The sequence below is a fragment of the Eptatretus burgeri genome, chromosome 7, assembly GCF_056783735.1.
Source record: "Eptatretus burgeri isolate ZD-2024b chromosome 7, Ebu_testis_v1, whole genome shotgun sequence".
Taxonomy (NCBI): domain Eukaryota; kingdom Metazoa; phylum Chordata; class Myxini; order Myxiniformes; family Myxinidae; genus Eptatretus; species Eptatretus burgeri.
The window spans coordinates 50,706,591-50,719,090 of record NC_140967.1 but is presented as its reverse complement, the minus strand read 5'-3'; the positions used below and the strand labels follow the sequence as shown (position 1 = coordinate 50,719,090).

Sequence of the window (12,500 nt, the reverse complement as noted above, 5' to 3'; positions counted from 1 at the left end):
GGTTGGGCCCTGCTTGCCTTGGGCAGATCGGTTTGCCTTTTCAAACCACTAGTGGGGCCAGCATTCGTGAACTCCAGAATTTGGAGCCAGCAAATCGCAGTCCAAACAGGCTGGTCCAAATTGGCTTTGCTATCTCCCAGCTAGCAATTGATGGCATTAATTGTTATGCCAATGAATGAGCTTGTTACATCCGCCGCTAGTTAAGGTGCTGGGTAACAAGTCCTTTTGGTCGATGCAACCAATAAAGTTTTCATCCATTAATGAACACTGCTGTAATGAATGCCGGCTGCCAACCAATTAGCTGTCGTAACAAATGCGTTTGTTGGTGCTGCAAATGGAGGCGTAATGATTTTTTTCAGCCGCACTGCAGATGCAAAGGCCTCTTCCATAGCAGCCCCAAGCGCAGGGCTTCACATTCCATCCCCAACCTTCCGGCCCTGAACAAGTCAATTACGATGCACTTACCTTTAATTATGAGCCTTCTCTCGCCCTTGCTCGCTTCCGTCCTTGTGCCGTTCTACTGAATACAGCCCATGCCATCTCGCACTTGCCCGTTGTTCTGGCTGCTTTCCCTGCCAGCTTCTGCAATGGCGGGAGTGACGGGGGATGAGAACACACACAGCTTGGAATCCTAAAGAGAAATAAATCAATGGGGATTTGAATGAACAAAAAACACCATGGGTTGCTGTGCCATTGTGGTAGAACATTCACAAACACCTTTTGAGTTGGAACACACATTCAAACGTTGGACCACTCAACATTTGGCCAGCACAATTCAAGCCAAGCACAGGCACAGTCAATATTTACATATTGTTTACTATTCCAATAAATAGATTCCATGGAATGATGTAACCCTACGTTTTTGCACGTTGACATCATGTCATCACAGCACATTATTCATGTGGCTTTGTGAGAGTTACAGAAATAACATTACAGGAAATATTCTCGATTCAAAGGGAAAACGTCTTCCTGAAACACAAGCCAACAAGTTGAACATTTTCTGATGTAAATGATGCCATCAATACAGCATTCTTACAGATCATATTGCTTAATTGGCTTGGCAAGCGAACACACATTATAAGCAAGAAAGAAGTGCCTATTACGTTAGTTAACCCCGCAGAGATGCTGCCTTGGATTGAGGTGGGAACAGATTGCTTTTTTTCCCTTGTGACTGTAATTGGCTAAATTGATATAAAACAATGCAAGCACAATCCTGAGCTAAAAGCAATGTCAATTATCAATTTCTACAAGACTTTGCATTGCCGTAACCGTGTTTCTCTTGCTATAAATTAGAACTTTCCTGAAGTTGGCCAGACTTGGTTACAAGGAAAGGGATTTTGTCAGACACACAGCCACCCCACCTGTGCCGGAATTGCCTTGTCAAAGGGTTTGCCTTGCTTTATTACACTGATTAATCAATTGCACGACTTTTAGCAATGCCACGGCAATTGTTTGCTCGACTATCCCCATCATTTTATTTTTAAATTATTATGCACACTTTGTTATCGTCCAACTTACAAAATAGTTTTTGTTGTGGTTCTATTTGCAAACTATTGATTAATAAACACTTTTTTTTTCTTTGTGTCTAACACTCAGATGAGTATATAGGTGAGTGTGTGTGTATATATATATATATATATATATATATATATATATATATATATATATATATATATATATATATATATATATATATATATATATATATATATATATACTGTATTTATGTTGTTTGTTTGTGACACAACTCCTCTGAATGTATGTATATATATATATATATATATATATATATATATATATATATATATATATATATATATATATATATATATATATATATATATATATATATATATATATATATATATACATATATATATATATATATATATATATATATATATATATATATATATATATACATATATATATCTTCTTCTTTCGGCTGGTCCCGTTCGGGGTCGCCACAGCGGATCATCTGTATGATCAGCATATTGATTTGGCACGTTTTACGCCGGATGCCCTTCCTGACGCAACCCTGGTCGCCTCTTACGACACACAGGGATATGGTACACCTATTTTAACCGGGGTATACACCGGCCCCAGTACACTGGTACTCATTTCGCCGACCTCGGAAGGATGACAGGCTGAGTGAACCCCCTGGTGTATTAATTCAGTGGCCCAATGGGGATTGAACTCAGGACCTTTTGGATCCCAAGCTGCTGCCCTAACCACTACACCAACACCAGGATGGATATATATATATATATATATATATATATATATATATATATATATATATATATATATATATATATATATCTATCTATCTATATCTATATCTATATCTATATCTATATCTATATCTATATCTATATCTATCTATCTATCTTTATCTTCTTCTTCCTCTTTCGGCTTGCTCCCGTTAGGGGTCGCCACAGCGGATCAACCGTCTCCATTTCGCTCTATCCTCCACATCTTCCATTGACACTCCAACCACCCGCATGTCTGCCCTCACCACATCCATGAACCTCTTCTTTGGCCTTCCTCTTCTCCTCCTGCCTGGCGGCTCCATCTTCAACATCCTTCTCCCAATATACTCCGTTTCCCTCCTGTGCACATGTCCAAACCATCTCAATCTCGCCTCTCTCACTTTGTCTCCAAACCGTCCTACCTGCGCTATCCCTCTAATATACTCATTTCTTATCGTATCCATCCTCGTCACTCCCAACGAGAATCGCAGCATCTTTAACTCTGCCACCTCCAGCTCCGCTTCCTGTCTTATTGTTAGTGCCACCGCCTCCAAACCATACAACATAGCTGGTCTCACTACCGTCTTTTATACTTTCCCCTTCACTCTTGCAGCTACCCTTCTGTCACAAATCACTCCTGCAACTCTTCTCCACCCACTCCATCCTGCCTGCACTCTCTTTTTCACTTCTCTCCCACACTCTCCGTTACTTTGGACAGTTGATCCCAAGTATTTAAACCAATCAACCTTCCCCACCTCAACTCCTTGCAACCGCACCATACCACCACCCTCCCTCTCATTTACGCACATGTACTCCATCTTACTCCTACTGACTATCATTCCCCTTCTCTCCAGTGCGTACCTCCACCTCTCAAGGCTCGCTTCAGCCTGCTCCCTACTCTCCCTACAGTTCATGATGTCATCCGCGAACATCATAGTCCATGGAGACTCCAGTCTGATCTCATCCGTCAACCTGTCCATCACCATTGCAAACAGGAAAGGACTCAGAGTCGATCCTTGGTGCAATCCCACTTATACCTTAAACCGGTCCGTCATTCCTACCGCACACCTCACCGCTGTCACACTGTCCTCATACATATCCTGCACGATCCTCACATACTTCTCCACCACTCCCGACTTCCTCATACAATGCCACAACTCCTCTCTTGGCACCCTATCATAAGCTTTCTCTAAATCCACAAACACACAATGTAACTCCTTCTGGCCTTCCCTATACTTCTCCATCAACATTCTCAAAGCAAACATCGCATCAGTGGTGCTCTTTCCTGGCATAAACCCATATTGCTGGCATAAACCCATATATATATATATATATATATATATATATATATATATATATATATATATATATATATATATATATATATATATATATATATATATATATATACTGTATGTATGTTGTTTGTTTGTGACCCTACTTCTCTGAATGTGTATATATATATATATTGTTTGTACATACTGTATGTATGTTGTTTGTTTGTGACCCAACTCCTCTGAATGTATGTATATATATATATATATATATATATATATATATATATATATATATATATATATATATATATATATGTACTGTATATATGTTTGTTTGTGACCCTACTCCTCTGAGCTCCCAAGGTTAATCACCATAAAACTTTAAAAGGATCACATTTTGTACCACAATGCACCTAAACAATGCATTTAAACAGTCATTTTTTCACAATTCATAACATATGAACACACAAGCTGCCACCTGTCACCATCTCCATGAAGGTGGATCCATTTTTTTTCAATGTTTCAGAAAAAGCCCAATTTTCTTTGGATTTCAACACGGATACCTATATATTTGGTGAGGTGGTGAACATATCTCAAATATGGTATGAAACATGGAACATAGCTGTTAATTAAGACGTTACCATGATCGGTAATATCAGCGAAGGAGTCACGTGACCTCTCAAATGCGCAAATAATTCAAAAACCGAAAATAGAACAAACAGAACCCATACATCGATTTAAAAGTAATTTTACTGCTCATCTCATGACTTCATTCTGAAGTGTGAAAGAAGTTTAAAAAAATAAATAATGTTACCACCTTCGCGAACTTCACCAAATATACACCTCCAAATATACATCCTGTAGTTTAAAGGAACCAAGTTTACATAGTGATTTTATTTTTGATCGTAGATGTCTCACCTCAAATAAGCAATTTTTTGGAGTGTGTATTATTGTTAGGACCGGGAATTCAGTGTAAAACTTCAGGGAGGAGATATCGCAGTGTGTGGAGCCAGTAACCTTGGCAACCATTAATGTTTTCGATTTTCAAATGTTTTCTGTGTCGCAGAAATATTCAATCACAGATGAGGATATATTTCATGTCTTACAATATTATATATATATATACATATATACATAGAGTCATGGCCAAAAATATTTGCACCCTTGCACTTTTTTCAAATAATGCACCATTTCTTCTGGAAAATTGTTGAAATTAGGAAATCTTTTTGTGTCCACATATGTATTTCTTTGGTTTGCAATGGAACAAAACAAACAAAGCTGAAAAAAACTACTCATTTGATGGCCCAGACAATATTATTGGTGCCTTTTAGAAGTTGTTAGAAATAATTAGATTTCAAGCAGGTGAAATTTTTTTTAAATTGAAAAAAAAAAATACTGGGTGCCAAGGTTATTGGCTCCACCCACTATTATATTTCGTCACTAAATTTTTACGCTGAATTTAATTAATCAAACATATATGATCAATTTACATTCAAAAAAATCAAATCACAATGTTGACTTGGTTCTTTTAAACTATACGATGCATTTATATTTGGTGAAGTTAACTAACATGGCATTCTCTTTACGACAAACTGTTTTCACCCTTGAGAGCATCGTCTTTAGATGAGCAGTAAACTTACCTTTAAATCTATGTAAAGATCGTATTTGTACTATGTTCGGTTTTTAAATGATTCATGCATTTGTGAGGTCACATGACTCCTCCGCCAATTTTAACGTTCATAGTAAGGTCTTGATTGACAGTTATTTTTCACATTTGATACTATATTTGATGATCAGAGGTTACCACCAAATATATCGGTATCCAGGTTGAAATCCAATAGCAAATGGACTTTTTATGAAGCATTGTATACATCGATCTACCCTTGCTGAGATGGCAGCAGGTGGCAGTTCATGTGCTTATAATTTATAAATTTTGAGAAAAAGACTTTTTAAAACCCCTATTTAGGTGCACCGTGATAAATAATGTGATCCGATAATGTTTTGTGGCAATTAACCTCAGGAGCTCAGAGGGGTAGGGTCACAAATAAACAAACATTTCGTGTGTGTGTGTGTGTGTGTGTGTGTGTGTGTGTGTGTGTGTGTGTGTGTGTGTGTGTGTGTGTGTGTGTGTGTGTGTGTGTGTGTGTGTGTGTGTGTGTGCATGTCAGCTGGCTACACTTGCTTCTCCACATGTAATTGCCGAGATTTGTGTTAGACATTTGCTGTGTTGTCATGATTTACACTGATCAGATTACAAACATTTATTGGCTGCTCTTAGAGCACCCTTATTCTGGATATTTCCATCTGTCTGTATGTTCGCGAAACTTTGGTCAAGCCTCGGGGCTAAACCATTCAGCCGATTCCAATGAAATTTGGTAGGTAGGACCAATATTTCTGGGAATCGTGTGCTTTCGAATATGGGACCCCGGGACGCTAGCAACGGCCCTTTAAAGTGGTCAAAAAATCGAAAAAAATCAAAAAAAAAATCGAAAAATCGAAGCTTAGGAGTTCTGTGCGCAATCTATCTAGCTCCCTTCATGCCAATTTGCAGCCCTAACAAAAAATATTTGAAGGAGGAGATAGGTTTTGGGCGAGTACATGTCGAACATTTCAGAAACGGTTAATTGCGAATATCTCCAAAGGACCTGTCACACCTTGACATTTAAGCGAGCGTATGCCGACGTATGAAAAATTTGGCAAATACGCTGGCACACGTCGAATACGTTATGGGTAAGTTTTGTATACGTTAAGAGCACACTGGCATACGTTGTAGTACGCCGAGCTCGTCGACAAATTTTAAGCATGCTCAAAAATTTTCGACGTATGCCAGTGTATGACTCGCACGTTCCGCATACGCTGGCCATAAGTTGTAGGCACGTTATGCGATCGTTGACACATGTCGACACACGTTACTTGTAAGTTACTCTTAAGTCAAAACACGACGAGGTAATGTTTAGCGTACCCGAACCTTATTTCTAACCTATGAGTAACGTGCTTTGAACCAATGTGTAACGTATCTCCAACGCATATTGACATATGTAGACATATTTGACGTCTTCTGGACAACCACAGAACTTACTGAACGTGTTTCTAACTTACAGCTACTGTATAATGGCGTATTGGCAGCGTTTATGGGAATTGGTATATAAAAATGGGCTTCACAGGAGGAACCCATCAGTGTTCCAAACTCCATGGTTTTTTATTTTTTTTTTTTCTTCGGTATGACGGTGATGTTGACACTTTGATTTCTTGTGCGGTTATGATTTAAATCGTTGAGCGGCAGCCTATTAATAGGCTACGCCACGTGGTCGTCGGCGATACGCTGCCACGCTATGCATAAGTTAGACTATCGTTGGGCATAGGTTGTGAACGCTGACTGATAACGCATAACGTCATGCTCGAAGAGATGACCTAAAAATGTAAAAACACTGAGGGATGAAATCTCAAAAAAAACAACCAAACAAGGAAAGAATGACACCACATTACGATGCCACAATACGACACCACAATCCTCTTATGGATTACCATCACAACATCTTTTGGCATTTTACTTTTGTTGTGGGATTGTGATTGATGAAGAAGAACAACAACAGCAGCAATGAACAATGACACCACATTATGACACCACAATACGACACCACAATCCTCTTCCATTTACCTGCACAGAGAACATTGTGACAGAGTTGTTGTTGAACAAAAAAACCAGCTCAACAATCATTTAAAAATATAATTACATCAAAACAGCGATCATCACTGCTGTTAATTATTTGACTCACAATAGCACTTCTGGTATGCTTTGCAATACATGTTTTCAATCTCGATAAACTTGGCATTATGTTAGATTTACAATCATCTATTGAACCAAATTTGGTGGCATAATGTTTAAGAGTGTCTGCTCTGAGTTTGGGAGGTCAGTGGGTTGAACCCTGGCCGAGTTGGACTGAAGACTTTATAATTGGTATGTGCTGCTTCCTTGCTTGATGTTCAGCATTTGAAAAGGATAGAGCATGGACAAACGACCATACCTTAACAATCATGGCCTCCTCCTGCATTGAGGCTCCTTGTAAGGGAACTCGTATATATGAGCAGTAAAACCAGATGACAGTTTTTTTATTTGATGTATAAAGGTGATGGATTCTATCATGAAAAGGAACCTTCCTTTCACTGTTTGACACCGCAGTACCGGAACTCGTGAAAAGAAATGCCACCACTCTCAACCACATAATAAACTATAACCACATAATCTTACAACCCATATCTAAGACATCATCCACAAAAATAAGGTATCGACAGCCTTTAAAATCGATCAGAAATCAGGACAAAATAATTGATGGAGAAAATATACCGTTCAGCAATTCTAAGTTCGACATTGTGTGATACTTCAATAATAATAATCGAAAGGATTTTGATTGATTATTATCTTTATTCAAGCTCCAATGATGAGTAAAATTACAGGAAGCCGAAGATGATAGAAAATAAATTGGGACGTATTATTAGTGTTGATGTGAATGTTAGTTTAATTCAGTTGGATGAAGCAGGTCTAGCTAAGACAGAATGGATGAAGCAGGTATAGTTAAGACAGAAAAAACTAAGACAGAACAAAAAGACAGAATAAGACACTCGGTAGAACACATACCTCTGAAAGGCTGAACAGTTTTCGTTTTGTATCCCATGAATAGGCTGTTTCTGGATCCAGATTTGAACCAAAATCAAATCAGCTTGTTCTTGTCACCTAACCAACTCATCCACCAAGTTTTGTCATAACTCATCCACAACATTTTGAAATATCATGCTATACAGTATATCGTTTTTGGCTCCATCTCTCAATGGTGAACAATCACTTTTTTTTTCAAAAAAATATTTCTCATATATGTATAGGGATGCCGATTTTCACCAAAATCTAACCATTTCGTCCATGCCACACACCCAACTTCTCCACCAAATTTTGTCCGAATCTGTCCACAAGTTTTTGAGATATCCTGTTCACAGACAACAAACAAACAGACAGAGGTGAAAACATAACCTCCGCCCACCCATCGTTGATAGAGGTAAATAGTCTTTTAAATACACTACAAAGTGAAATGAGAGCGAAGCCGATGGCGCGCCATCAGTGTTGGATTAACCATGAGGCAGACAAGGCACGTGCCTTAGGGCCAGCCAAAAATTTGGGCCAAAAATTATTTTCACATTAAATATTTGTCTTTTTTTGTATTAAATATTTTGTTCTTGAATCAGTTCATCTTTTGTCTGGGGTCAATTTCCATGAGCCAGAGATCTAATATAAAATTTTCAGGCCATTCTCTAAAATTTCAATATGTGCCTTAGAGCCAGCCGAGGCTTAATCCGGCACTGCGTGCCATCACAAACACCTTCGCTTTCCACCAAAAGCAAGGTTGAGAGATGGCAAAGAAGTTCCACCAGGATTGACCCAATATCAAATTTGGAGTTTAAATAGTCTTCTGTTTTAACCCCTGTGACCCTAAGTCCCCAACCCTTGGGGCATGACCAATGGTCAAATCCAAAAAAACAGTTACACATTTCATTTGTCCCCTCATGTTGATTGCATATGCAAAGTTTATTACCTCCATCACCGAAGGTGAAGGAGGTTATGTTTTCACCCCTTTCTGCATGTTTGTTACTTGCAACATTGAAGATTTTTCAAGCATATTGATTAGTCGGTTTTGTTATTCTGTCTGTCTGTCAATCGCCAACAGGTCACAATTTTAAACTGATCTTCACGAAACTTCACCACATGGTAGAGTTTGTCATAAACAAGAAGCCTATTGTTTTGGAGGTCACAAGGTCAACATAGGCTAAAGGTCAACAACATAGGTGAGACTTCTAAAATCCTCAATTTCCATCTGATTGACATGAAAATTGAAGAGGATTTGCGCATCAGGTCACTGAATTCCACCACCAATTAGTTTTGAGGTCAACATAAGCCAAAAGGATAACATAAGCTGGATTTCTAAAATTGTCAATTTTCATCTGCTCACTTGGAATTTGAAGAGGAGTTGCATATTTTGTCATTGAATTCAACCACCAATTATTTTTGACGTCAAATTTGTTTTCTAGATTTTGCAAGTATGGTGCTCTGCATGACGTCTTGTTGTCTATTGTTTGTCTGGCTGTTTGTTTGTCTGTTGCGGGTTATCTCAAAAAGTTGTGGATGGATCCGTATGAAATTTGGTGGGCAGGTTGTGTATATGACAAGGACGAACTGATTAGATTTTGGTGAAGATCCTGATCCGCCGATGATAATTTTTTCAGTGATTCCTCACCATTGAGAAACAGGACCAAAAATAATAGATAGCACGATATCTCAAAAAGTTGTCAACGGATTCGGACGAAACTTAGTGGACACGTTGTGACAAGGAAGAATTGATTCCATTTCGGTGAAGATCCGAATCCAGATCCGGATCCGACAATTTTTTCATTGATTCTTCACCATTGAGAGATAGGGCTGAACTCATATACATCACAACATCTCAAAAAGTTTATTGAAGGATTCGGATGAAACTTGGTGGACAGGTTAGGTGTGTGACCGCAACGAATTGTTTCGATTTTGGTGAAGATCCAAATCCAGATCTGGATATGAGGGTTATTTAACTTTTAAAGTGAGTCTTCACCATTGAGAGATATGGCCAAAATCGATTATATAGCATGATATTTCAAAAATGTAATGGGCCTGATATGTTCTCGTGGATCAGGCATTACTTGGTGGAGGTATGTGCTCTACCGAGCGCCCTTCTAGTTTTTAAATTGTTCCCGTAATTGAATTTTTGGTATTTAACCTTTTGACCCTATCGCAGTGCCCCAGGGGGCGGAACCATAAATAAGTGTTTATGGTTTACTCGTATAAAAGCCCATCAAAATGACAGATTGTAATTATTTTAATCGAAATATTCAAAGAGACTGGAAGATGTGATGTTTTGTAGCAAGAGGCATTATTTTAATACACATGTACAAATGTGACCCTATTTTCTTTATTTTCTGGGATGTTTCATTTTGACTGTACAGCCTCATGAGCATGCCAAAGTCTGAAGCCTCGGCCTAGCGTCACGTGTGCTTATATCGTCTTCATTTATTAGACATCCTACGGGCATAAAGGAACACTTGGTTTACTCTGTGCACGTTTCGCATCACGTGAAACAAATTTCACCTCCCTGCACCTTGTATTTATTACTTAGAAAATCTAAAGATTTCGTAAGTATATTGATGACTTTCGTCATCTGTTTGTGTGTTTGTTTGTGTGTGTGTGTGTGTGTGTGTGTGTGTGTGTGTGTGTGTGTTTGTTTGTAGGCATGATAACTCGAGAACGGAAGAAGCTACCAATGTCAAATTACACCACGTGATTTAGGAGGGTGATGGCTAGCGCTGATTAGATTTTGGTCAAAATCGGACAAAGGTCAAGGTCACAGTGAGGTCAAACATTCGATTTTTGATGGTTTGGTACAGAATCATCGTAGAAACTTCTGGTTTGCGTCGCTACCTTCTCTAGAGACAGCTTTTATTAGACAAGGTCAGAGGTCAAGTTGACGATTTCGTAAGTACCAGTCTATGACTGCTTGTTGTTTTTTTGTTTTTTTAATTCTCTGTACACTGCCATTGATGCCCAGTTGCAATTCACCATCTACATTTTCAATAGAAGAGACGTAATTACTCTTTAATGAAAAATGTTTTTCGCATTTTTTTAATCCTGAAAAATAGACCGCACCTGAAAAATAGACCGCAGTGAACACACAGTTGTGTTAAAGATTGGCCTTTAAAACCCTTCTTGAATCATCCTTTTGAAGGGGGACAGACAAATACACAATTACACATTGTGTTTTATAGAGGGAGATTATTGAAATTTTATACCGTTACCTGGGACACTTGATAAGTTCAGAAATGCATGCTATTTGAAAATTGACAATATAACATGTGCTGACACGATAGCCGAGAGGGCCGCACACTCGCTTCTGAGCTGTCGAGCCTTTGTTTGAATCTCGGCCCAGCTATAAACTGTCATCTTGGTGTTTCGCAGGTAGGGCGAGGAATCAATGTGTGTGCCATCCCGAGGATAGGCGTTAAACTTGGTATGCCATCTGCCAGCATTAATTGATCGACATGAGTGATCCCATGGTGTCTTTCGTGAGGAGTAAGCTCTCCACCAGCAGCCTTGCCGAATTACAAATTACTGCCCTAACCTATAGGGGGCACTGCATCAGCAGCACGATCAGGTCTCCATCAAATGATGTTACCTACAGCAGCCATATGCTCCAAATGAAAAGAATAAGAGCAGTATAACAGGAATACCAAGTTCGTCTTACAGATATCCCAAAGTTTGAGAAATAAAATAACTTTTAAGTTAATGTCCATGCATTCCGTGAAAATTATACTCATGCTCCAGCTGTCTGTCTGTCCATCACATTATCTCCTCCTAACAGTTATGCAGAAATTCACCAAACTTGGTAGTTATGATCAACACGTGGCAAGAAAGTGCGAGAGCAGTGTCATTTTTGGCCCTGCCTCGTAGGGCCCAGGGAATGGGGTGGGGTCAAAAGTTCAAATACCAAAATGCAATTACGAGCACATTTATAAACATTTTCAAAATAAACTTTGTATATGCAATCAACATTGTGGGATGCATGAAATATTTCACGATTTTTTCGTTTGATTCCTGGTTCATGCCCCCATGGGGTGAGGACTTTGGGCCACTGGGGTCAAATTGGAAAATTTTTCAACTCAAAATTTGATATTCGGTCATTTCTCGTGGAACTTTTGCCATCTTTCAACTTTGGTTTAAGTGAGCAGTGTGGGGATTTGTGATGGCGTGCCATTGGCTTTGCTTAAGTTATAAAATGTTTCCATTATTTGTTTGTAAGATTCAAAACGAAAAACATGTTGATGTGCTTCACATTATTGAAGGAGAAAACAGCACTTCCAAGTCATTATTGCTTCATCAAAAATCTTTCCACATGAATAGTAC

The 12,500-nt window shown here is 38.7% G+C and overlaps 1 protein-coding gene and 1 long non-coding RNA gene across 6 annotated transcripts in view; one reads left to right on the top strand and one right to left on the bottom strand.

Moving 5' to 3' along the window:
- The window catches only part of LOC147023247 (uncharacterized), a 63,087-nt gene extending 61,980 nt beyond the window's left edge, over positions 1-1,107 (bottom strand). The window contains exon 1 of the long non-coding RNA XR_015060108.1: positions 466-1,107. This is a non-coding gene — a long non-coding RNA (uncharacterized LOC147023247). The remainder of the gene's footprint in view (positions 1-465) is intronic.
- Positions 1-12,500, top strand: part of LOC147023246 (zinc finger homeobox protein 3-like) — a 585,945-nt gene that overhangs the window by 503,236 nt on the left and 70,209 nt on the right. The window lies entirely within an intron of this gene.